The sequence below is a fragment of the Haemorhous mexicanus genome, chromosome 5 (genome assembly GCF_027477595.1).
Source record: "Haemorhous mexicanus isolate bHaeMex1 chromosome 5, bHaeMex1.pri, whole genome shotgun sequence".
Taxonomy (NCBI): Eukaryota; Metazoa; Chordata; class Aves; order Passeriformes; family Fringillidae; genus Haemorhous; species Haemorhous mexicanus.
This window is the reverse complement of record NC_082345.1, coordinates 72,660,918-72,688,086: the sequence shown is the minus strand read 5'-3', so window position 1 is coordinate 72,688,086 and position 27,169 is coordinate 72,660,918. Positions and strand designations below refer to the sequence as shown.

General features: G+C 41.2%; 1 long non-coding RNA gene across 5 annotated transcripts in view; it reads left to right on the top strand.

Moving 5' to 3' along the window:
- Positions 1-27,169, top strand: part of LOC132327896 (uncharacterized) — a 121,278-nt gene that overhangs the window by 43,351 nt on the left and 50,758 nt on the right. For 3 of the 5 annotated variants that reach the window (XR_009486644.1, XR_009486645.1, XR_009486648.1), the window contains exon 3: positions 15,785-15,921. This is a non-coding gene — a long non-coding RNA (uncharacterized LOC132327896). Of the gene's footprint in view, positions 1-15,784; positions 15,922-27,169 lie in introns of those variants that run through there. The other 2 variants (XR_009486647.1, XR_009486646.1) reach the window with 1 other exon arrangement.

Sequence of the window (27,169 nt, the reverse complement as noted above, 5' to 3'; positions counted from 1 at the left end):
CATACTCAACAGCAGAAACTGGGTGAGATCAATCTGCCTTTAAAGGTCAGACTGAATTTGTGTTACCACTTTCTGTTCGTTCCATATGGTCAGTGGCAGCATCAGTTGAGCTGTTTCTGAGTTTTTAAGATGAGTTTGTGTCTGGACTTATTCACACACTACCAGGAAAAGGAAAACCCAAACCCAACCCTGAAGCAGGTCTTTTAATTTATTAGTTGTTAGTGGTTGTTCATCCAAATGAAGGACTGATCTGACTCGCTGGAAATTTTGTGGTGCTTTACCCTCCTTAGTGCAAGGTTGCAGGGCTCAGGTTTGTGTGGGTGAGTGGGCAGTCCTGCCTCAGTGTGCACATACAGACTCCTCAGCAGCCCCTGGGCTGAGGTTGATGAACTTTTTCTGTTCTCTTTTGTTCTGTCTGTAGCTTCCTCAGTTTTGGGCTCTACAAGAATGCAGACTGGTCTAAAAACTAAGTAGATTACATAATGTAGGGCTGGGGTTTCTTCCAACTGAGTGCTAGCTGATCTCAGTTTCTTGCAGGTTTGAAAAACTCTTCTGCCCACCACACCTTAGAGCAGGTGTTTGCTTCAGCAGTGGCATTTGCTGATCTCTTTGTTATGTTAATTTGGGGAAAGACAGGATTTTCTGGAGGTCTGAAGGATGCTAAGAGCTTGGTGTTTATTTGTTCCCATCAAATAAGTGTGGATTGAATGCAAATGTTCAGGGATGGTGTCAGGACAGAGAGGGGTGTTTTCAGTTAATGTCTGCCAAGAATTAAGGAAAATTAACACAAAATTCTTGTGGTTTGGGACAATACTCACTGCAGGAATTGTCTGCTCCACAGATGGGGCTGTACAGAGTACTTGGGATAACTGGTTTGAAGCAAGGTTTGTGTACAGTTTGCAGGGGGGTGCTTGACCTTCTTTAGATGCAGCAATTTGTAGTTAGCTGTTGAGCACTTCTCAAGGGAAGGACCCCACAGTCCTTGCTCAGGCAGAAATCTCACTGAACTCAGTGGTAAGATTTGTTGGTATCAAGGCCTGAAAAGGTTCTCCAATCAGTGAATAATCACCTTGGTGTTTACTTGGAGAGTTTGTTTCCTTCAAGTTGTCTATTTTCACCTTCTGTAAGGTCCTAAGGTTATTTCAGGAATGGAGTTTCTGGTGTTGTCTATTTTAGACACTTGACGTGGGATTTCAGACTCTGCTAAGGTGTTGGCAGTGGTACAACATGTGGCTGGTTCATGGTGACTCCTGCTCAGATTTGTGATGCAAATACCATCTCTGCTGCAGGTTTTCAGAGCTCTGTTTCCCCTGCAACTGAGGGTTTCACCTAACCAGCATTGTGAAAAGTGACATTCATGTTATCCCACTGGATTAAGATTAATCTCACCTGCGTATCTGATTTTTAAAGTGAGATGAACTTTATCCAGAGTCTCCTAATTGCTGGCATCATTCCAAACAACAAGTAGTAAGATCTTATCTCCTTTTTATCATCATGGTTCTAACGAGGGAACTTGAGCTTCCTTCATAGTTATTTCTTGGTGTTCTGCCATAAAAAGCCTGTAACAGTCTAAAGATAATTGGGCAAAGGAAACTTGGTTCTCAATGTGGAGGGGTTTTTTTTGTTGGTAGAAGAGCATGAGCATCCTGAAGATTTAAGTGAAACTCACTTAAAAAAACCAACTTGATTTGGTATATAAGCAGTTTTTTAGAATGATGATGCTGCTGCTCCTCCTTGAAGCTCTTCCAACTGAAATACACACTGCCATATGCTGCTGGAATACCAGCACACGAGCTGGATTAAAATACAAATGAGCAGAACTGCAGTTTGAGGCATTAGTTCTGCAGAGGGATCCAAAATGGTTCCCTTTGTCACTCTACTAAACACCTAAAGTTAGTTTTACAGCATGCCTGTGCAAAACATTTCGGAGGCTTTGGGTCTGAAATGAGGATGAAGAGGTTAAGAGGGTGGGAGAAGGAATTTTTCCAATTTTCTGGCCTTAATCTAGGGGCAGGCACAGGTGATGTGATGCCACTGTACCACCTATAGCAAACAAAGAGATAAAGGGAATTTTGTAAGCAGCTCAAAAAGCTTGGATACTTCACTGGGCATCCAGTTATCCTTTTCCATGGGATTAATCAGCTATTTGGTAGCTTCCAGAACTGTAGCCATAGCTCCACACTCATCTCTACTGCTGCTCTTTCCTAAAAATAGCTTTAAGACTCCAATATTTAAGTGTTAGCTAGGATTTGGACTTTTTAATGTGTGTGTTAATCTTTTAAAATCTACTTGTGTAATATAGGAGAATTTGTGTACCATATAAACAGCCTTTGTAAGTGGGAGCAGATAGTTTAGATGCCTCATTTTTATGTTTTACATAGATACTTGCTAAGAAAAAAGGCAAGGTTTCTCAGCTAGTCCTCTCCTGAAAGTTGTTTTCAGCCAGAGTAATGATGAATAATAATGAGCAATAAATTCACAGAGCTGTGGATTGCTGTCATTGATGGGGAAGTGCTCCTGCTGATTTTATTCCAAATCCTGATCCCATAGTGGTTGATGCTGAGATACTGGGAGGAGACATCTTAGTTTAATTCATGTGTTTTATTAAAGCCATAGATAGTTACTTTAATAAAAACATCAGGTACTTGTACTCTTAAAAAGGCTGGAAAACTGTGATGCAAACTAGTTCTCCTTTCTTTCTTCTCCTCCTTTCTTTCTTCTCCTCCTTTCTTTCTTCTCCTCCTTTCTTTCTTCTCCTCCTTTCTTTCTTCTCCTCCTTTCTTTCTTCTCCTCCTTTCTTTCTTCTCCTCCTTTCTTTCTTCTCCTCCTTTCTTTCTTCTCCTCCTTTCTTTCTTCTCCTCCTTTCTTTCTTCTCCTCCTTTCTTTCTTCTCCTCCTTTCTTTCTTCTCCTCCTTTCTTTCTTCTCCTTCCTTTCTTCTCCTCCTTTCTTCTCCTTTTTTTTTTTAATTTCTTCTCTTTTTTTCCCTGGATAAAGAAGACCTGACAGGAATGCATGGAAATTATCAACATTCCTCACCAAGTATTCAGGAACAATTGGGCTACTAGTATTTCAATAACTGATAATTAATGAGACTTTATAAATAACACTTTGAGTTCTTTTTACGTGCCTGCTGGGGTTTTTTTGGAAGGGGGAGGAATGTCAGACAAATTTCTGGCGTTTCTGTGCTACCTTGGAGACTAGAAAATGTTTCATTATTGGCATATGAGATTCTTATGTAACTTGGAAATTCTGGGAACAAGAATTTTCAGAAAAATGCTGAGCAGTTCAAATCTCCTCGTAAAATTAGAAGATTTAAAACCACTGTGCTAAATACTTCTGTGATAAATTCCCCAGAAATACGAGTATTCCAGGCTCCTGGAATGCATGAATTTTTCTAGGATTGCATCCTTAAGGAGTTAAAGCTCCAAATCCTATGGAGTGAGTGACACACTGGCAGTTATTACATAAACCCAGTGTGTTTGCTTTTGCAGAATATTAAATTGGGATGCAGTGGAAGGTGAGGAGCTGCTGCCTCGTGGCATCAGGAGCAGAGCTGGTGCTGTTCAGGATGTGGTTTGTGTGTGCAGCCCTCAGCACAGGGCAGTGTGAAGGAGGTTGCCCTGATCTCTTACTGCTGTCAAGAGGTTTTTTATTTGTTTTCTCCAAGTTCAAGGTCTGTAATTCCAGTGGGACGAGCCAGGAAAGGACTTGCCCTACTTTTTTTGTGTAAAACAGCGTGGCTTATCTTATCCACTCTCTTCAGAACTCTTGTTATATTCCACAGAGAGGGCTTGATTGAATTTTTTTTTTTTTTCAGTATAAAGTGAAAATAGTGGTTTGTTAGTGTTCATACCTGCTGTGTGAATTTCCTGATTCTTAAGTGGATTAGAAATTGCCCTATTCCATTACCTTCTTGAGGGCACAGATAGTCTGACACAGGAATCCACTGATTTGGGATGACTCAGAATTAAAAATGAGTCAGTTATGCCTTACTTGGTTTAATTTTATTTTTTTGACTTACAGAATTAGAAATAAGCAGGAGGTCAGAATCTATATACTTTATTTCCTGTATCAGGAAATTATCTTCTTCATTAGATTATTTCTTTTTGTGTTTTTCATTTCTCAGGGCTCATTTGTGGTGTTGGCCAGTTTGTTCTCTTTGTTCTTCTCTCCTTGTGGAGTGCAAGGTGTTGGTAGAACAAGTACATCTGAAAGTCTTATCTTTTCCTGGATTACTGAACTGGCTGTGCTGCGCACTTTGGTGCCTCCAAGGACTGTCTAAACTTCAGTCAAAAATTCAGGTTCAGGAGTTGCAGAAGGGGTGGCAGTAAAATGTGTTTGGATGATAGAAGGGCTGGAAAGAGAGAGCTGTGTCATGCAAGCATATCTTTAGTCACTTCTGTTAAGTGCTTTTCTGGCTAAACCAGTGTCCTCTTGCATAAATTCTCATCATATTCTAATAATGCACAATCAGAGTTACCATTTACTTTGCCCCAAATTAAGGTAACACATTTTCTTTTTTTTTTTTTTTTTCCTCTCTCTCTATTTTTCATGTTACTTCCTGAGGTAATGAGGTGCAAGAAAAATAACAAATCAGGTATTTTCCATGCCTGTGTTTTTGCAGATAAGTTTACCAAGGAGGAAAACAATCTCTAAAATTCTTCTTTAAGGCAAGGGAGCACAGTTGATCTTGAGACAGCATAAAGCAGTAGGCATTACATAGCAGTAACAATAAAATTAAACATGAAAATTAACTTCATTACTAGCTTCAGGGTTTTTATTTCTTAGTAAAAGGCAATTAGTGTTAGGACAAGGGGATGATTAAAGCTGAAGGAGAGTAGGTTTAGATTGGTTATTAGGCAGAAATTCTTGGCTGTGAGGATAGGGGGGCCCTGGTACAGGTTGCCCAGAGAAACTGTGGCTGCCTCACCCCTGGAATTTTTCTAAACCATATTGGATGGGGCTTGGAGCAACCTGGGATAGTGGAAGGTATTCCTGCCCGTGGCAGAGGGTTGGAATTGGGTGGTCTTCAGGATCCCTTACATCCCAAATTATTCTGTGATTCCATGGAATTTTTAGATTCATGTCTCTGTATCAAGCCTGTGTGGTTCTCTGTGAAAGAAGGTAAGAACTTTTCCTCAGAAGTGCATCGTGATGTGCTGTTAGAAGCTCTGCCATCCTAAAACACCAATGAATGCTAAATATTTAGCACTGCTGTTGCTAAAAAAGCAAGAAATTACTTCCAATTCAAGCTTGTTTCTCTTCCAGCTGTAATATCTTGCTGTGCCTTTCTCTCCCAGCATTGAAGAGCTGTTTGTTACTTGACATATTCACCAAGTACCTATGAAAACAAGGTCAGGGACTCATCTCCCTGATGCAGGAGACGTTTGGCCTGGCGTCACAGAGTCTGTATCCCAGCCAGACCCACTGTTTTCTAAACTCTTCCCTGAACTCTTGCCAATCCCTTGGCGTCTCCTCAGCGTGGGTATCAGAACTGGACATGAAGTTCTAGCCTAGAACTCAGCTTGATTTGTTGCATGAGCACAACAAATCTGATGTCATCAGCCAAGCCCTCCATGTGGATTTGCCCTGCACTGGCTGTCCCTGCCAGGGTGATTCAGTACGGCTGCTCCCGAGCCCTTTTCCAGGAGAAAGTGTCCAGGTCATGGAGGAGTAGCTTGAACTCCTTCACATCTGGGTAACATTGATTTGTTAGGATTAAAATCAATTGTTAGGATTAAAATCAGTTGTTGCCTTCAATCGCTGTCTCCCTGTAGAGTGTTTACTGTTTCCTCTGCCAGTTCTTCAGTTATCCACAAACTTAACTCTCAAGTGTTTTTATTTTTATTATGTAGATTGTGGAAACCCAGGGCACTGGGAATATTTCTCTGTCTGCTCTGGGGTGCCCTGACCCCCAGGAGAGCACTGACTTTGACCCTCATTCAGGGAAAAAGTTTCCCAGACTTCAAGATGGACTGGAATCCACAAAAGTGTGAAATAGATTATACAGAGTAGGGTAGGTGTGTCACTGGGTGAGAAATTGAGGGTTTGGGATTTTTAGTGTGTTGTGGATGGAAGCAAGATGGAGGGCACAGGTTGTCATCCTGAGTTTCTTCTTCATGCTTCTTCTTCCTTCTTCTCCATGGTTTGGGTGGCATTTTGTAATTGGGCAGAAAAGTCCCCATTGTGGGCTCTGTGAGATCAGTTATTGGGTTAAAAGGGAAAATAATCCAGGTGTCAGTTCTTAATTGGATAGTTCAGTCTTAAAAGACCTTGTATCAAGAGATTGTTGGCCATTTTGTGTCCTCTAATGAAAAGCTGCTGAACTCCCAGTAGTGAGACTGTTTTACTGATAAGAAATAATAAACACCTGAGTCTGAACATGAACTGCCATCTCCAGTGCCTTCAATCCAGACACAGGAACCAATGACTGAGACCCCTAGAGTAGATGGTTTATAAAATTTCCAGGGCCCAGTTCCATGTCTGTTTCTCCTTCATGTCACCCACTGCTCTCATGGGGAAGCCACCATCCTTTGCAAGAAAAAGCAGTTACCAGCTCTGGAAAAGATGAGAGGACTTGGGTATCCCAGGTGAATATTCTTACGGACAGAATGAGTCATTTTTGTGTGGACTTCTAACATGTGGGTGAGTGAATCATCAGGTGTTGAACAGATTAATCTTTTTTAATAGGACATGCACAAGATAATGTTTCCTCACTGAGACAGCTTGTAGCTGCCCAAAGACAGTATTACAGAGGCAGAAACACAGGGATGTTGTGTGCTTTGGAGCATGGTGCCTTGGGAGATGATCCATGACACAGCCCAGTGTTGCTTTTCATAGTTCTTGGTGTGCCTTAAGTGGCCTTTAAAGAGTTGTTAAAAATAGAAGATTTTTGATGGGGGGGAATAATTCAAAGTTGACTGATAGTTGTGTAAGAAATTGAGTGAAAGTTTGACTTTCTGATGTTCTTGTGTTACAAAGCCAGCTGTAGGTAGGTTGTGCTTGTCTTTTCCTGGTGATAGGGTGGGAGGAAGTGGCCTCAAGTTGCACCAGGAGAGGCTCAGTTTGGATTTTAATAAAAATTTCTTCGTCATTGGGGTTGTCAGGCTCTGTCACAGGCTGCTCATGGCCGTGGTGAAGTTGCTGTCCCTGGAGGGATTTAAAAGATGTGGCACCTGGGGATGTGGTTTAATGATGGCCATGGCACTGCTGGGTAAATGGTTGGACTCTGTGATCTTAGAGGGGTTTTCCAACCTAAGTAATTCTGTTTAAATTTGCACACCTCATGGTGTTGGTCCAGCATGTATCAAGAGTTGTGAAAAAACAAAACCATGTCTTTGGGGAAGAGCTGTGCCCAAGGCCCATTTCAGTAGGAAAAAAAAAAATGCTGAATTTCTTAGATTATCTAAATGTTGGGGATTTTTTATTTTTTTCCAGTCCACAGCCAAGTTCCACTATCCAGAATTATGCTTAGTGCTGGGTTTTAATGAGGTCTGAAAATGACAGAGCAAAACCGTCTTCCTGTTATGGCTGATGTAGGATAGGAAATGAAGTATGACATTTAGCCATGGGTTGGCAGGGTTGAGGGCTTCAGTGAAAACTCACCACAAGTTTACATGAAAAGCTGGTGGTTCTTTCCTAGAACTTCATTTAAGGTTTAGTTTTGTACCAGCCCTGTGAGCTCAGGCAGTTTTCTTCAGGTTTCATTGGAAAGCCTTTCTCAGTAGGTGTCCTTTAGAGGGTTTTCAAGGGATGAAAATTATTTTGGAGAGCATTACATGGACAAAACAATTTTCTGAGCATCACCACTTTTTCCATAAGTCAGGACTACAGGCTAGAAACACATATTTTGGTCAGCAAAGTAAATTTGAAGAGAGATTCATTCATTGAAAAGAAGGTGCAGATGCTTTTAGAGCCTGACCAAATCCTTGTAGGTAAAAGCAACTTCATGCTCCCAGACTTCTGAATATGGATTTTCTATGGAGTAGAAGGGTTGAACACCAGAAGTGCAATAATAATAAAAAACCACAACACCACCCCCACTCTTCACACCCCCCCCTTCCCAGCTGTCTAGCTCAGTGAATTTCACACCACGGTTGCAAGGCCAGAATGATTATGAATTAGGGTTAGCACAAAATCTAGCTATTTGAAAATTTTACAGCATTTTACTGTAATGTAAAGGCTAGAACTTCTCCAGAAATCAAATCTGAAAAAAGCATGAGGGCAAGGAGGTCTCACTTTGAAAACCCAATTCATTGTGACAGAAAATGAGATTTTTAACCTTGTCTTTCACTCAGAACAAATTGTGCCTTGTCCCCTTGCACTTTGCCATTTGAGTTCTCATCTGTTCTGCACTCCTTCAAGCCAAGATCCACATCCCTGCTTGAAGCACATTAAAAATCTTGGGTATAATCAATGTTTTTTGACTACTGGTTAATTTTTGATCTTTTTTCTGAGTGTCCTTGGGCAGGGCCCCAGGCTGTCATGACCAAATTCACAGGAGGTGCAGGCTATGGTGAGGTTTTTTTGAAAGCATTACACTGTGAAGAGACTCTCTGAGGGAGTATCTTTATTGTGGTAAAAGTCATACAGCAGGTTTTCACTGTGATTGCAGCTTCAGCATAGCTCACTGTAATTTAGTTAGCCCAAGGCTATAACATGCTGCTTTTCAGGATTCTAGAATGGCCATTAATGGGAATTTGCTGAGAGTGGGTGTGTGTGCCTGAAGGAAAGTGTACATAAAAAATTAAAGCCTTCTGCTCATGATGGTAGTTGGTATGTGCTGTTGTCCTTGATCTAACTTAACTGGGTCCTGCAGGTGAGAGCAGCACAGCAGTTCTCTAAATTAGTCACTTCAGCCTTGAAGTCTGCATTTGATAAGATTTTGTTGGCCTCAGTAGTGTGCAGCTGGTTCTTACAGATGAGTTTTCATCTGTGTGCTCAGTGATTTACATTCTTGCATACAGGGAAGTGTCTTTGCTTTATGGATGGCAGAGCATACATGGCTTTCAACTCTCCTGTGGTTTTCAAATATCCTTCATGCAGGTGGTATTTAATTATATCTTACAGTAATTGGTGATAAAGATAAAATTCCAGAGCTCAGTGCACGACCCCTTGCTCTGGCCGCTGTCACCTTTTCTTGTATTGGCTTTTTTCATTTTATATGAAAAAAAGGCAAGTTTAGATGGAATTTTAGGAAGAAATTCTTCCCTCTGAGGGTGCTGAGACCCTGGCACAGGTTTCCTAAAGAAGCTGTGGCTGCTTCGTCCCTGGAAGAGCCCAAGGCCAGGTTGGACAGGGCTTGGAGCAGCCTGGGGTAGTGGAAGGTGTCCTTGTCCATTGCAGGCAGTCTGAACTAGGTATTCTTGAAAGTCCTTTCCAACCCAAGCCATTCAATGACTCTGTAATATTTAATAATACACATTTTTTCAGACTGCTGCTATTCATGGCAGTATCAAGAGGTAAAAATTCTTTTATTGCTGTGGAGGAGTATTTATAGAAATAAGCTCCATCCCAGCTCCCTGCTTGCTGCCATGTTTTAAAGGAGGTGTGAGGGCTGTGAATGCATCCTTCAGGGTTCCAGGAAAGCACTGATGCTTCAGTGTGCTGAGCCAGAACACCTCAGTGTTTGTTAGGATTTAGTGACATCCCCTAGAGATAAGTCAGAGTTCCCCAAGAAATCCCAGACAGAAAGGAAAACCAATGCACATGCAGGAGAAATGGTGCTTGCCACTGTAGATTTAACAATCTGCCTTAATTCTCCTGAGACAAAGTGAGGTGGCTTGATGGCTGCTCTTCTTCTTCCCACTCCTTTAGCACAGCCTATTCCTGTGGGATAGGAGGACAGGAAAACTGCTGTGTTCCACAAGGCACTTCCACACAGGGCTCTCTTAGCCCTCTCTAATTATGCTCGGTGTGGCAGCTACTGCTGTTAAGGACATGCTGCACTCATGGAAAAAAAAATTGCTAGAATTTAGCTTTTAATTTATTTGTCCTCCCATTTGGAGAGAACACTTAATGTGATTTTGTGTAATAAAGCCAACTATGTGTGCAGCCACCGAGGTGATTTTTCTAAATTTAAGGTTTCCTTTGAATTTATTCTTATCTCAAACAGATTGGATTACTATAGGCTGTGTCAGCGTGAGTCACTTGTAAGTGCCTGTTAATCCAATAAATCTGAGTGGTTTCTTATGAAAATACTGTTTTCTGATTTCTATTTCTATGATGGTCCTGGTCTTGTTGAATCCACGCTGACTTCACTGGAAATATCTCTTTGGAAAAAAAGTAGTACAATTCCCCATGCTAATGGAAATTGCAGTGAAGCAGTAAAATGAAAAATAGCCTCGAGTAATTAATAAATGGTTTAGAAGTTCTTTGTGTCACCTTGATTAGGTATTTTGTAGCAATACTGCCTGAGACTAAAAAGAATCATCAGAGGTGTTTTGTTTTGTTTGCTCTATGGGTTTTTCTCCTCAGTTATAATAATGCTGTTCAACTCTCCATACTATATTTTTACATTACCCTGCAAGTTTTTTTCATTCACTTGTTGCCACTGCCCTACTAAGGGGTATTGGTGTTTGCATCACTTTGGGCAGTAATTTCCCACCCATAACATAGTCAACTGCTGAAAACTAAACTCTTAAGTAGAGAAAAGAAGCTGTTTTAAAATAACTTCAGCCTTTTTCTGGTTTACTTCTGCAGCAACTGGTATTCAGTAGCAGCAGAAGGCAAAAGCTGTGCTATGGTTTGGAATTTTTGCCTGAAATAAGAAGGAAAAAATCAGTATAAGATATGTTTTTCCAGCCTGAGATCAGTGTGCTTCTGTACCAGAGAGGAAGGGTCTAAACAATCCTAAAAGCTGGCTGGTAAAACCTGGTCCTCGTTTGAGCTGGAAAGTGCAGAACATAACGATTTATACTATGCATTGGGAATTTCTAGTGCTGAGGTGGGGAAAAAAATGCATTTACTGGAAATAGTTTGACAAAATTCAGTGTTTGTAATGTGTGTAACAGTGCTGCTACTGTAAGGCACCACAATTTTCATAATCCTAAATTTGCTCCTATGTACCAAGTTTCCAAATACCTTCCTCCTCTCTGTCTCTGCTGTTGAATCTTCTCGTGCATGGTACGAGGGATGGGATGCTGAAAATCCCTGGATCTTTGACGTGTTAAGACAGACTTCTGTGGCTGTTCACTGCCTGCTTGATGACACATGGAATGTTTATTGAGCCTGTGCAGTAAAATGCTGCTGAAGCAGCTGGGTCTGTAGTGGAGGAGTTGAGAAATTTTAATCCTTAACTGTGGCGTTTTGCAGAGGCAGCTCAAGACTGTGAGGTTGAGATTCTGGACCTCTTAGGGGTAGTTGTTTATTGGTATCGACTCCAGATCCTGATTAATTGGGATTTCAGCTAATTTTGCCAGCTAAACATATGACCTGGTCTAGGGGAAGGTCCTGGTCTAGTGGAAAGTGTCCCTCCCCATTGCAGGGGTAAGAACTAGAGAATCTTGGAGGTCCCTTCCAACCCAATCCATTTATGATTCTGTGATCTCTCCAGAAGATGCTTAAAAGAAATACAGAGGATACAGAGACACTTGAAGGTTTACAATGTCTAGAATAAAATGAGAAGAGAAAAGGGAAAACAAAGCTGTGAGTCACATTGATATATTAAAGATGTCATTGGAAAAGCAGATACAAGGATACAATTAAAAATCAATGTAAAAGCACATTAGAAGCACAGAATGGTTTGGGTTGGAAAAGACCTTAAAGACCCTCTTGATCCACCCCCTTCCATGGGCAGGGACACCTTCCACTATCCCAGGTTGCTGCAAGCCCCATCCAACCTGGCCATGGACACTTCTGGGGCTGGGGCAGCCACAGCTTCTTTGGGTAACAATTAGATAGGGTTTATATGAAAGTCTAAGGTACAGAAAGATGAATAACCAGCATTGCTAAGGAACATGAAAAAACCCTTGTGAATACATTGGAAATTGGAGGAAGTCGAGGGAAAACGCAGGTCTCCTTAGCAGAGTGAAGATAATAAATCAGAGATACCACACTGAATAGAACTGCTGAGTGTAACTGTGTTTAATCATGGATCTTCTGAAGGAACCAAAATCCCTTTGGACTTGCTGTGAGAATAATTTTGGTAATTAACAGGTTATTTTGAAAACAGTGAATTGTGATTTTTCCCATCTGAGACCAGTGCAGACTCTGGCATTTTACTGGAGAAGCAGGTGTGGGCAGTGTGTGTGGGCAGGCTGACTGAGAGGCTTGGATGCCAATTTTTTTAAAACACTGGTAGTTTAGAAATAAGGAATTTATAACTGTTTAAGTAAGTATATTTGTTACAGTGGATTGGACAATTTAGGTAAAGCCAAATTGATGTATCTGACCCACACATCCTGCATAGCAAAAAGAGCAATGTGTAGAGAGATGAGGAGAGAAAAGTTGTGGTCTGAAACAAACCTGCTGTTTCCTAGATAAATCTGGTCTCAAAACCCAGTTTTTATTTCATACAGAGGTTAAAATTAAATTTTCTCATCTAGTAAAAGCACAGACCTGTTTCAAAAAAGGATTCTAAACCAAGAAAGGAAGGGCACAAATGTTTCCAGTACTGGGACACGGAAGCGTTTTTTGAATTTGTGGCCAGCAATGTGGCAGAAATTGCCAAGACCTGGGTTTGAAAGCACTGTTCCCTTCTAAACACAGACTAACCATAAAACCTAAAGAAAATAATTTTTTTGTGGTTTATGACCTTGTTGCACTCCCACAGAGTGGGAGAGAAAGGACTTTGACCCCAGGTGCTTGGGCACGTGAGTAAGGAAGGATGAGTTCACCTTGTAGGTTTGCTGGTTTATATGGAATCATGGAGTTCTTTGGGTTGGAAAAAACCTTTAAGGTCACTTAAATCCAACCACCAGCCTATCAGCACCATTGTGTTCACCACCACACAGTGTCCTCAATTGCTATATCCTTTTTTTTTTTTTTTTAACACAGGGCTAATGCCTCCACCACTGCTTTGGGCAGCCTGTTCCAGGGTTTGACCACTCTTCCCATGAAAAAATTCTTTCTAATGTGTAGTGTTAACCTCCCCTGGCACAACTTGAGGCCATTTCCTAAAATGAAAGGTTCAGTTAATAGGATATTTTAACAACAACAGCAACAAAGTGATGCAGTCTGTTCCATAGCCTTTGTGCAAACCTGGTGTTCCCTACTTGCTGCATACTCCAATGGAATGATGCATGTCCTTTTTAGAGCAGCAGATCCAATCTCTTTGCCATTTGATGGGTTAGGTTTGGTGCTGGCTGCTTATCAAACATTGAGAGCACTGCAGAGAGGGAAGTAGGGGAAGAAAAAACTCAAAAAGTAGTAGCAGAAGATGTTTTGGCAGTTAACTACTTCTCTTGTAGAAGAGTTGTTTCCAGGACAACAAGGTTGATGGAGTTACAAAGTGAGTGTGTGTTTTCTTTCCTCTTCAACTGGTTAATCAGTGAGGTAGGAAAACTTGCTTTGTAGGTGAGTTGGCTTTCATGAGTTATTTTTAGTCTGCATTTGATTGTCTGTGTGGCTCTTTTCAGCTATTTAGGAGATAACAGACATGCAATAAAATCACATTTGCTTCGTGGGTTTTTTTAAGGTCATACAGTATTTTTTTAAAATGACAATCTAGACTATTAACAGCTCTTTTTGGTATTTTTTAATGTGTTTGTTTCTCAAAGAAATAAAACAGCTTTGTTGCTTCAAGTTTCAAGCTCATCTCACTGGTGGGATGCGAGTTTCTTTCACTGTTTGCACAGAATTTTTCCTCTGTTGGTATAATACTTTTTTTTTTGTATATACTAATGATATACTGTCATGCAAATTAATTTGGAATAAATTAAAGTATTAATTTTCTCCCAGAGTATATTCAGCTGTAGGATTCCATTGTGAGATCTATTTTCAACTGGAGTTTGGAACTTGGAATAAGGCAGCACTGAATTAAATGAAGTTGCCAATTTTAAAGGGGCACAGCTCGCATAAAATCACACCCATCTCCAAAATATGTTGATCTATTTAAAATCTGGAGGAGTATGATGAAATCTGTACTTGTGTGGTTTTCCTTTGTATATTTGATTGTACTCTGAGTTTAATTTTTTTTAATGGTTTTTTTTTTCCTGCACAACAACGTTTTAAGAAAGAAATGCCTTTTTTAAAAAAAAAAAAACGCAAGTATTGGCTGTGCATTTTAGAGGCAGAAATAACAAAATAGTGTCCAGGTCATTAGTGAAAAACAAGTTCTGTAAAGCTCTATTGTTCTGCTAAATTAAATAGCTTCAAGTTTGACTGTGCCCCTTTTAAATGAGTTGATGATCATACCCCTTAATGATACATGTATTTATTTCATATTGACATTTTAGAATTTAGGATTAAGAACACACTGACTGTGCACAGTTACCTGATGAATTAATGAGATACTCAGCTTCTTTTGGCCTGTGTTGGGGTGCTGCTGGTGCTGAAAGTTGGATGCCATGTGCTAAGACTTGGTGATCACTTGAGAAACATTAAGTTTTATTCTCCAAATCCATGATCATTTATTGTTTTGAGACCATGACATGGCATAAAAGCAGCCATGCTCAGGTGATCCTGGTGATCACTGAATTATTTCTGTATCCTGGGGTTTTCTGACTTCTTGGAAAGGGAAGGGAAGCAGTTTGACAAAGCCACGCTGGCAATTACTTGTTGCTTTGTTATCCCTTCCTGGCAGCAAACTGTAGCCAGAGTCAGGATTCTTTCTGACTGGTGTCCTCCTCTTTCCATCTCTTTCTCTTTTTTTATTTTTATTTTTTTTTAATTTTTTTTTTGGCAAATATTTTTTTTCCCTTGCAAATTACCATTTTCAGCAGAACAAGAACTGCACTGACCTTGAGCGTTGAGATGTTCGGGGCTTTGTTTTCCACTCTGTCCCCAGTTATTTAGTTATTCCATCATCTGGAGCAATCCAGTTCTTCTTCGTGGAGGTTTGAGTAGTTCTTGCAGGTCGCTACTTAGCCTAGTAAGGGAATGAGGAATTCTTTTTTGCTGCTTCTGCTGGAAGTTTACTAATTATGTGTGGTTAAATAGAGAATGTAGCATCGGAGCATTCTTTTTCAGGACAATACTCTCATAACTCTACTTAGATTTTTCTGTTTGTTTTTCTGGTTGCTTGCTCTTCTTTTGCTGCAGTTCCCAGTAAGGTATGGATATAATTTTTCTGTTTCTATAGATTTGAATCCAAAGCACAAAGCAGGACATAAGGAACAACCCTTTCAATATTCAACTTCCACTGAAGTGTCTTAGGGTGCCTGGAACACAGGGGTAGCAGGTATGACCCCAAACCAAGAGCAACAAGTCATCACCTCTCTGAATTAGGTGCTAGAGGCCAACAAAAAACACTGACAGATATCAGAAGACACCACAAAGATATCTTTGAGCAATAAAATCCTTTAAAAAAATGTTTATTCACTTTATCTGTGACTGCAAGGGGTTTCTTTGGTAAACTCTGCAGTAGGTTTTGGAATTTATTTCTAGTTTGTCAGTGTTATGCTCAAATCACCAAGCAGTCTCCAAGGTTCATCTTGATAGAGCAGTTTCAGGAATACTCTGGCAATCAAAGTCAGAGAAACAGTCAAGAAGGATGGAAATATTTTCCAGTGTTGAAAGCAAGCAGTAAGCTTGAAGCATTACTTAACAATGTAATGAGAAACGTCAGTTCAAGCAAATACTTTATTTTTTTTAACAGAATTTGTTTTCTTTGTTGTGTTGCAGAAAAAGAAACGGTGGCCGAGTTGCGCAAGTGAACCAGGACGACGCAAAATTAGATCATTTTCCTATTTTGTAAGTCTGTTGGTCAGCTTTTCTATAAGACATCCATTTAATTATAAAGGCCATTAGTTTTCCTCATTTCTTGATTTGTGAGTGCAGTTTGTAGAACTGTCTGGGTCTCCTGTTTTTGAGCCACGTGGCTCAATGTGAGGGGCACAAGGTGGATCTTTTCTCTGCCTTTGTCATCACTGTGTCAAGGCACAAAGGAGGTCAAGGCTGGGTTGTGTCTTTATTACTGTTGTAGCTGTGGTGATCCAGGGATGTGCAGAGGAGAGGTTTGAAGGCAAGAAGGGCTGGAAAGGGATTTTGGCCTCCAAAAGTTGGTAGTATTGTCCATAATACCAGCTGGTGTAAGAAAAGCTTGGGACCTTACTTTGAGGCTGCTGTATTTTGGCTGAGTATTTTGGAATACATTTAAAACGTTCACTTGGGTACTGTAAGAGCTCATGATTTGATGGGGCTTGGAGCAGCCTGGTCTACTGGAAGGTTTAGCACAAGAGTTTTTCCATTTTGGTCAAAAGGGCAGCGTGTTCTTCAGTGGTATTTTGCATAGCAAGCCTTACAGACCATCTTTGTGATTCACTTGTAGTCTTCAGTGGCCCATTTTAAAGAGAGCTGCTTCCAACTGTCTTGAACAAGAGCCTGTTCTGTATGATAACAACATCTACCCTGCAGTTGTAATAACAAAACCCAAGGTGCTTTTACTGAATCTGGTTTCACACCAGCTAACAAGTGGACTCATTATAAGATGATGTGAGGTTTTCTATGTATTGACTCAACTCTAAAATATCTATAACTCTACAAAATGCGTCTCAGCTTGTTTACTAAGCGAGAAGTGTTATTTTTAATGCACAGGTTTTGAAATTATTGGTGACTCCAGTTTTTCCATCAGCTTTTGTGGGGTGTTTTAGTTAAAACTGTTTTGTACTTTTATGGTTGCCATTTTAGTTTATACCTATATCTTTATTTTTTAATTTTTTTTTTCTGTCAGAAAAGTTTTTAAGTAATTCTGCAGAGTTGCTTTTTATAGACACTCAATATTTAAAAACAAAAAGAAAAAAAAATCAGTAGAGCATGTGTCAGGCATCTGCAATTCCTTCAGCATCATGTTTTCCACAATGATTTAATAGCTATTGAGTCTCCTCAAATATGTTTGTTTCCAAGACCTGTTTTATGGTAATAAATCATCTTGGCTGTTAAATTCTTGAAACGATTCAGTAGGACAGTCGTTTCCTTAGCACATTCCCTGAGAGATCATAGATAGAAATGGAAAAGTCCTTAACCAGGTCAGCTTTTTCCCTGCAATACATGTGGTCAGTGCTGGAAGTGATAATGAAGTTGCCAGCATTTGTTCTGGTGAACTGCAGTTGTCCAATGTTCCCTGTTCATTTCTTGCTAATTTACAGTGAGTTTTCTGTTAGAGGTACTAAATTGCATTGAGAAATGCTGAGCCAGATACAGAATAAGAGACTTGTCATGGTGTGGTGGAACTTCTAATTTTAAAAAAGGTCTGTCTCAAAATTCATATAAAAATACCAATGAAATCACCCAAGACTTAATTTCCTCTTCCATTTGCGCCTGGGGTGGTGGTGGTGCAGTCCTTGGGGTAGAGGTTGATTTAATAAATTGGCAGGATATGTGAGGGTGGTTAAGTCGTGATACCTGTTCTCTCAATCCCTACCATGGGGTAGTCATGCATTATGTAACCCCTTGGGGCTTTCTGACACCTTGAAAAAACACTGTTTAAATTGGTTATTGCTTACTGGGAGCAGGCAAGGAGATAATTCAGCTAAGAGTAGGTGAGGAGTTTTCTGTATTAAGTTGGTCATCTAGAACATCACGTGTGTAAATAAAAAGGACGTGTGGTTTTGGTCAAAATTCTGGATATCTGGAGTTCAGGAAATAACCAGCAGGTTAGAGAGGGATTCAAGGAGAGATGGTATCTCTTGTCCTGAAGTGTGTGTTTCTGTGAATTACTGCTGGTTTCTTTCTGTGATGTTTTCCAAGTTGAACATCATATATGGTTGCAGCCTCTGTGGTTGTTGCCCAGAGAAGTTGTGTCTGTCATCCCTGGAAATGTCCAAGGCCAGGCTGGATGGGGCTTGGAGAAACCTGGAATAGTTTCCCTGCCCATGGGAGGGGGTTAGAACAAGATGATCTTTAAAGTCCTTTCAAATCCAAGCCTTGTTATGATACTTGAATCATCCTTTAGGTTGCGTGCTGAGGATAGCAGTAAGTTCTGGTGTTGATTACTCACATACACATTTCCTTAAAATAATCAGGCTTTGTGATCTGGGGTTCTTGGTTCTCTTTCCTGCCTCAGCAAAGGAAGCAAAGCTTTGCAGCTTCCCCAGAGTTTTGAGCAGATTAATGTATAAAATTAGATTAAGTCTTTTACATTTGTTTTGGGAAAGGAAGACTTGTATTCCTACAGGCCTCACCTGCCAGAGATAATTCCTTTTTGACTGTGCATTTTCATCAGGTGCTTTTACTGCTAGGCATAAACCTTCGTGTTTTCAGTGATGTCCTTTAAAGTTATCCAAAATAACTTTTGTTACAGTCACAATAGAGAACAACTTCTGCATTTAAAAGATTGACTCCAGAATTCCATCTTCCCTGTAGGCTCTTGGCAAGAGTATGCTGTGTCATGGCATTGTATTGATTCCAGTTGATGTTTTACAGAAAAAAAAAAACCACTTGTACCATGCACACAGACATATTTAGGGTTGGTAGAAGTATTTTCTGTCCTAGCCCTGTTTAAATTGTTGATGGGTTGTGTGAGGCTGGTCTTAAAAGGGACCAGATGATCAGAAGCTCTTCACTGGCTGAGGAAGCATTCTGCTAACTCATGTACCTTCCACCAAGTGGCTTTGTCATTGTCACTTGTACCTGTGAAGTGAGGGCACCAGGGCTGTTTCAGATCTCAGGAACAACAGTAACTATTGATATTTTAGCTCTTCATCAGTAAAAGCCCAATATCTGACCTCAGGGTGAGCTCACTCCTGCCTCATCTCTGTGCAAGTAGGTATCTTAGAGCAGGTTCCCCTTTACTCTGAATGAGAAGGAGGATTTGAAAAGAAAGTAGCAGACAGCAGAAAGCCATTTTCCTCTTTAGGAGTCCCTTTTCTTCTGAGAAGGTCCATGGGTGTGGATGGCATGAAAGGAGACAAACCCTGAAGGGGTCAGTGAGGGGAGTAGCCATTCACACAGGCAGGGGGTATTCAAAGAGAAACTCTCCATTTGACAGTGCTGTCTTCTAGATGACTTAGAAACATAAAAACACCGGTTGGTTTTAAAAGAGAGCTTTTAATTTATGTCAGATGTGAAAGTACCTGCGAGTTTAATGTGTGCTCTGCAAAAAAAAAAGAGGAGCTTGCTAAAATGAGTTCTTAGATGTCCTTTTTGTGCCTTGTCTCTGTGGTGAGGTGGCTCCACAGAGAAGACTGGCACCAGCATGGACACTGAGAACCTTTCATGTGTCTTTTGCTGGAGCAGTCCTTGTGCCACATGAGCTGTGTGCTGGAGTGATCTGTGTTACTCACTGCACTTCATGGGGCTACAGGATGGTTTGTCAGTGTTTTGGATAATTGCCTCATGTCTGCCTGCAGTGAGGTGTATCTGCATCTGAACAGATAATACATAAAATGCATTATACATGATATTAGTGCAGGAAATAGAAGCATCATAAATATATGTATTTAGTAGCATCTTAGCAATTTCAATTTTCATAGTTTCCAAGCAATGTTTTCTCTCTTCATAGTATGGAGTACTGCTTCAAATCTGTGTTCAATGTGCCCATATGAAAAGAATATTTGCTTTAGATAAAAATTTAGGACTTTCTTCTTTTTTCCTGTTTTCTTGGCTCTGAAATACTAATTCCTTTTCTATTGTACATGTACAGAGGAGGAGATAATGGATGAGATACCACATCAGGAAAAAGAAAAGTCTAACCAGCCCAGAATTAACACTTAAATCTATGTGGAAAACTTTGCTGGAGTGCAAAATGGATTTAGGTTTTTAAAATGAAAGAATGGTAGGACACAGAGATGGAGCCTGGAGATCTGTGTGTTGTTTGTGCTTCTCATCTGTTGCATAAGCTTGGACAAGCTGCTTTCCATTTTCCTGCTTCATTTCTACTGTCAGAGATCTGTGTGTTTTACTTGCTGTTGGTAAAGCACTTCAAAATCTTGAATTAGTATTATCATGGGCTTCTCTAAGCTTACTTAAAATCCATTTCCTCCTCACTTAGGCCTTCCTAAGGACAAGAATAAATAGACATTTCTTTTTTTTCCTGAATGCTGTGGATCGGCTGATACTCTGCAGCTGCTCAAGTCAGATTTAACTGCTCCTTTCTGCTGTCTGAGCATCCCCTGAGCAGCTCCAAATCCAGAGTCCTGTTGGGTACATTGTGTCTCTAATTCTCTTAGGGACATGATCTGTCAAGAGGTGTTTCCTTCTTCATTGTATTCAGCAGCTTAGAGTTTCCAAGCTCCAGGTGTAACAGACCTTCACAGGCTGATCTTGCACAGAAATCAGCCAGAGCCTGGAGCTCTGTGGGTGGGTGGCTGACCTGGGTGATGCTGCAAACTCAGTTTGTACCCCCCAAAAGCACTGCCAGGGCATCACTGTTCTCTGCAGCACCCTCAGGTGTGTGGCACAACGCTTCAGCACCTGTGCACCTCCTCACCTCCTGGTCCTCAGAAGTGCAGGACTGATGTTCCTGTGCCAAACTGGGGCACAGAGGGTGTGAACCTCAGTGCAGGGAGACGTTCTCGTCCTCAGGTGCTGCTGTTGCAAATACATGGTGTGAATTCAAGCAGGAGTTAGAGGGTGTGGATGCAGTGGTTACCTAGGAAAGTGCACTGATCCTGCTCAGCCAAGTTTTGCAGAAATTTAGTTTGTGGAGTGTTAAATCACTGCTGTTAGAAGAAGCCCCTCTCCAGTGAAACATCCCTGCTCAGAAGCAGCTGCCATGCTGCTGGGCAGCTCTGCCTGCTCCATTTAAAACATTACCAGCATCCTGGCAAGGATCCCAGGGACTGGGCTGAGGAAGTGGATGGTGTAAAGGAAGAACTGTTTGGGCTTTTTGTTCTGCCTCGATCCCTCAGCCTTGCTGGGGCTGTGCTGTGACAGAGCATCTGCATCCCACGTCTGGAGACACGGAGAGTGAGCTCCTGAAGGGTGGCTGCTCATCCCTGGGCTTCCGTTCAGGGGTGTTAAAAGCCCTGCAGGCTGTACACAAGCAAACTGTAATTTATTTTAATTAAATACAATAGCTGCATGCACGCTGCAGAAGGGATAAGACAGGGATTCCCCACCTCTGATTTATCGTCTTGCTGTTTGGATTTCTTTGCCATTGTCTTCCCACTCACAGATTTATGCAGGCATGTCTCATCCTCTCCCTCCTGTGTTGTTACCAATGGCATCTGTCTTTCAAAATACAATTTTTCTTAAATTTCTCTGTTGTTGAGAAGCCATTCTTGCTGTGTATAGCAGAGCTGTCCCTGCCTTCCTGACACACACACACACCTGTGCAACATTTATTTTAATCAGAGAGCTACAGGAAGCAAAATCCCCATCCTTTGCAAGCCTTCTCATAGCTGATTTTTTTTTTTTTTTTTTGAATTAGGGAGCTGGGAGTACCCACCCTGAGGCTGGCAGGCAGCCTGGCAGGAAGCTGGACAGACTGGCCTGCTGGCCAATCTTGTTGCCTTTTATAGAGCTTTTTGGTTAAATCAGCACATTTCCACGCAATTGGTGCTTTGCAGTGCAGAACTGTTGTATTTGGGAGGTTTTTGGCTGGCTCTGGTTTTAGTCTGCAGCTTGTGACTTCCAGAGATGGCTCACTAATTTTAATAATTACTAGAGATGATTTTGTGAGGAGAGAGGAGAGGAGATGTTTCTATGGAAGAAAATCCTTTTGGAATAATGCTCCTCAGCTGGTGTGAGGATTGCCTGATGCATGACACTGTTGGGGTAGGTGAGTTGGCTGGCAGCAACCTCACAGTCCCCATCCACAACTCTTGCACAGCAACTCTTTCTGATCAAATTGCTGCACAGTTTTTTCTTTGAGTGGCTTACCTGGGGGAAATTAAAACCATGCAGGACCTGGATCTCCCTCCCACCTCTTTTGGTAGGACAGAGCAGGGACAGTCAGTGGGGAAGCACAGCCTGGAGGAGCAGCAGAAGCCTTTGGGTCTGGAGGGCAGCATGTAGCTGTTCTTCATCTGCACAGCCGTGCCTGCTGCTCCATCAGGAGTCCTGGGAGGAGTTGAGGAAGGTTTGAAGGAGCTGGGGCTGTTTAGCCTGGAGAAGAGGAGGCTCAGAGGTGCCCTTATTGCTCTCTACAACTCCCTGAAGGGAGGTTGCAGACAGGTGGGGTTGGTCTCTCCCACCGGGCAGCACTGACAGAACCAGAGGACACAGCCTCAAGCTAGGGAAGGGATAGGTTGGATATTAGGAAGAAGTTTTTCACTGAAGAATAATAAAGTAATGGAATGCTCTTCCCAGGGAGGTGGTGGAATCACCATCTCTGGGTGTGTTTAAAAAAAGACTGGACATGGCATTTGGTGCTATAGTCTGGTTGAGGTGTTAGGGCACAGGTTGGACTTGATGATCTCAGAGGTCTCTTCCAACCTCATTATTCTGGGATTCTGTGATTCTTTGTGACTCTGGCCTTTGGGTCATGGAATTGCTGGGAGGAAGCCAGCTTGCATTCCAAGGCTGAAGGCTGAATGATGCTGGCTTCCTCAGCATCTGATGTAAAACCCCTCAAACCCACTGGCACAGCAGAACCATGCATCCAGCACTTGAGACTGATCAGGCTGATCATGAGTATATTTTCCCTCTTAGATCTCTTCAATAAATGAATTTGCCTCCTTGGAAGGTTCTTTAGATTATGAAGCATTTTGAGGCTCTGAGTATACAATGAATCACAAATTAGCAGTTCCTAAAAAAATAATGTCAAGTGAAATCAGTCTTTGCTTAAATTGTTGCTGCTTTCAGAGTAAACATGAGTGTGACATGGACTCTCAGAAGCAGCTCATACTGTTGTGGCCTTGTAGTATTCCTTAGAATGGATCTGATGTTTACACAGGCATAAATAATCATCTGGATAATTTTGCTGAGCCACTCTTAAATGGAGTGCCATCCACCAGGGAAGGATATATTTGGAAGTACAAAATACTTTATATGTTTGGGGTTTGTTGTTGGCTTTTGGAGCTCCAGTATTTGCAAAGTCACTGTGTGAAAGCTGAGTTTGTAAATCCCATTGGAGGAAACCTCAGATGATAACTGAGAGCACCAGTAAAAAAATAAATAGGAAAACTCTCCTATTGTGTAATTAGTTTGAATAAGTTTAGTGGTTCTTGTGTACAGAGTGTAACTTCACACGATCCCATCCAGGTACACAAGAGATAAGTAGTTCCTCAGAAATCAAAGGAAGTTTAATCTTACAAAACTTTCATAATAGGAAAGTGTGGCCTTTTTATCCAGAGGCTAAGCTGGCTAAGCAAACATCTAATATTGACTTGCTTCTTAGTCTGGCTTTCTGTGTGAAAAGTATCTCTTCCGAAATGAAACATGCCCCTTTTTTAAAAAATGTATTTATCTTCTTCCCCAAAAAACTGTGTGTGCCATGAGCTCCTGCCTTAGCAAAAGGTGACTCTTTTAAAACTCCCTTTGTGCTTGGTTTTCTCCCTGTGCTCTGCTCCAGTGCTCAAGGTGCACAGGGAAGTTGAGGTCTCATAATATGGCTGTTGTTAAATAAAACTAAACTGAGATTCAGGCCTTCAGAGCCTGCAGGAGTAAGTCTGCAAAATAGTTTTTTCCATGCCCAAAAGTGAGTCAGATTTTGCTAAATGAGTCAAAGCTGTCCTCAGATTCGTTTAAGATGCTGGAATGGATGTGTAAATTAGACCAGTATTAATACTGTGCACAGGAATGGCTTCTGAACTGATGTAGTTTGCAGTGTCCTCTTGAGTTCAGGGGGGACAGGGTGGACAGAGGTGATGAGGATGTGCAGCAGTTCAGTTTTTCTGGGAGCACAGGAAGGGCCAGGAATCCTCCTGCAGCACGGGGGGTGCACACAGGTTCCCTTTAGTTCATTGTTCCCCTGGGAGTCAGCCAGGGTCTGAGAGGTGTTAACGTGAGTGTGCTCATCCTGGGTGATGCTGCTCAGCTGTGCCTTCCTCCTGGCAGCCCCACAACACAAGGATGGCCATTGTCCCTGGGACTGAAAAGAACTGTGCCAAAACCCTACTCAACTCATCCCTTGGGAGGCGTGTTGGGCTTCCAGACACCACTCTCACAGCAAGAGCAATATTCTCCTCATGCCTTCCTGGAAATAAATGGCTTTCCCCATGCTTTCCATTCCTGATGCCAACATTCCTGTGCATAAAGCTGTCCTCCCAGGTCAAGTGTCTGGAGCTGCCACCCTTCGCCAGGATGTGAGTCCTGCATGGTTTGCTGCCTGTGTCATGCAGGAACCCTCCCTTTCCTCGGAAGGAACTACATGACCATTAAACCTCGAGCTACAGGAACCTTCCAAGTCTCAGTTTCTTCTCTTCTGTTCCTGTGTTTAACCCTCCCTCTGAGAAATCTCTCTTTGGATTGTGACTTTTTGACCGGGAAGTGAATTTGATGGCTCCGTTCTCAGTCGTCGCTCTTTGACTGGCCACAGTCAACAAACATCCTAATATTGTGCTCAGAAAAGTGACTAATCCCTCCTGTGTTGAATGAACTGGTAGACAGGCATGCATTTACTTTCCCTGTTCCTGTGTGTAATCAAACTAAAAGGAATTATTGAAATTTGCTTTTTTTCCCCAGTTTTTTTGGTGGGGACCCAGAGGAAGTGAGTGATGGAATTCAAATGTAGCAGTTGAAAGATTTCTGCCATTACTTACTTGTGGTACAGAGATGGGTTGGCAGCATCAGATACATGATATGCACAATCTCTTGTAGTTTTAATTCTTTATAACTCAAACCAGCACTCAGTTGTCTTCACTCTCAATGAAAAAGGTCATGTTTTTGAAATTTATTTGGTTTAGATCATTCAGATCTTCATTATCTTTCCTAAAGAGTTTTGATTTGTAAGATGATGATTGTAGAAGAGTGGAATTCAGGATTCCAGCAGCAATCTTGTCACTTTTTTTTTTTTTTTCCCCTCTAGTTTAATTCTGGCAAAGTTTTGTGAAACACAAAAAAAGGTGTTTTTAAAAGTGTTCTGTACTTTTTTTACTCCTTTTCTATCTTGTTCCTGACTTGTTCCATCTATGTGAGTTTGTGACTCCATTACCTTCCTTCATCTCCAATCTGCCAGTAATTTCTGAGTTAATTAGCAAGAAGCTGACAGCAACAGGTTTGAGATTTTTTTGTGCTAAGATTTCATTTTGGGAAACTCTGTGTTCCAGTTGGAGAAAGTATCTTTTGCCTGAGGGAATTCAGAAGCCTGCTTCCCTGTCATGCTGACCTGCAAAGCTGTTTCTCTCTCTGATGTTCATGTAAATTTTTATTTCTAAGGAATTTAACAAGATTCACCATTGTCAGTTGCCTCTCTCTGACAGCTGCTCGAGGAGGTAGTTTGAAGTAAGCCTGTAATTTTTTGGCACCTGTAGCTGAGTAAGATAAACCCAGTCCTGATCCATACCATAGTCTAGTCACTGTTGTATGGGTGCAGAGTCTTCCAGAAGGTGTTTTGTGTACATGAGTGCTTTATCCTATTCCCTGCAGATGGTTAGGGATGCTGGAGTGATTCCAGAGAAGACAGATTTCTAATCAGAACTCACTTTTATTCAGGATTTTGCACCACTTCCTGGACAGTATGATAAACAGTTACTTGAAAAAAAAAGAAAACTTTTTATCTTGTTTGGAATCTTTCTTGGGGTTGCTGCCCCACATGCTAAAGACAGATCTGGCTGTTTTGATGTACAGGAAAATGCTTGAGGATCTGGTGTTTAAAGACTGAGAAAAACCACTTTAGGGAGTACCAGTTGTATTTTCAACCACATACATTATTGCTCAGCTCTTTATGTGAGGCATGTGCCATGTCTCCTCAGACAGTACAGAGAAATTTGTCTTCATTGAATCTGTGTGTCATTTTTAAACACATAAAATAATAAAATCACATTGTTCTGGAACACCAGACAGTATCACAAACCCCACGTATAAAATTCACCCAGTTGATTCATGTTCTGTTGCTGCATTGTGTGAAATAGAATTGAGGTTTCTGACCCATAAGAAAATGAATTGCCATTATGGTTTTGTTGTCTGCACACGTAAAGTCTGTATTTTTCACCAAGTGTTTGTCAAAAGGGAGGAGAGTCCTTCACTATTTAAAAGAGGGCATCACATTAAAACTGAGCTCGTACCACAGTGTATTTTTTCTCTCTCCTCTTTTCCATTTTTGGGTCAGATGATTCAGGTTTTCCTCAGTGCTTTTAACCTTTTGCCATCTGACTGAGCTGCTCAGGGGACAGCAGAGCTGTGAGGGCATCACTGAAAAAAATGCCTCAGCTGGGAAAGCTCTGTTTCACTGTCTCACAATGTTTGCTTTCAGTTCCTAGCCCTTTGTTACTCTCTATTTTTCCTCAGCACTCAAGTGGCATTCTGGTAAACATTCCTATATGCTTTCACCTCTTGCATTTTCCCCTTCTAGTGTAGAAATCCATGTGTGAGATAGAGGAGAAAAAAGGGTTTGTAGCTTGTATAATTTACCAGCTCATCGTAGAAATGTAGACTTAATTGCTGGCAACAGAGCAAAAAGCCAGACCATTACTTTTTCTTACTGTTGTTTGGGCAAAAATTTCCATACCTTGCTGGATGTTACATCATAAAATCATCCTCACATTTTGTTCCCCAAATAATAAAGTGAATGAACACTTTAACTTCCTTTGTGAAATGCAGGAGAGAATTTCCAGTGCACTTGTGGGCTGCCCTTTGTTTTAATACTTAGAAATCCATTTTAAATAGGGGTGTGCAAGTGTACAAGAGTGTGTAGCACAGCAGTGAGTAGCTGGATTATTTGGATGCAGAGTGGTAGAGATGTCAGAAATATATTTGAAAATACCTTCCAAATAGTTCATGTGGTTCTTGTGCAGTGCAGAAATTCTTGACTGAGCAGACCTGAACCAATGATTGTGTTTGAAAAGCAGAGGCTAAATTTTGATTTTAAAATGGCTTTATGTCCTCACGAAAACCAAGTATTTTATCTTGTTTTGAACATTATAAATCTGCCAAAGGCAACGAAATTAGAACAGACCCTCATTGGTGCAAGTGAAAGCTGAATTTGGTCCTTTTTTTCTGTGCTTTTTGGCCATGTGATAATCTTTC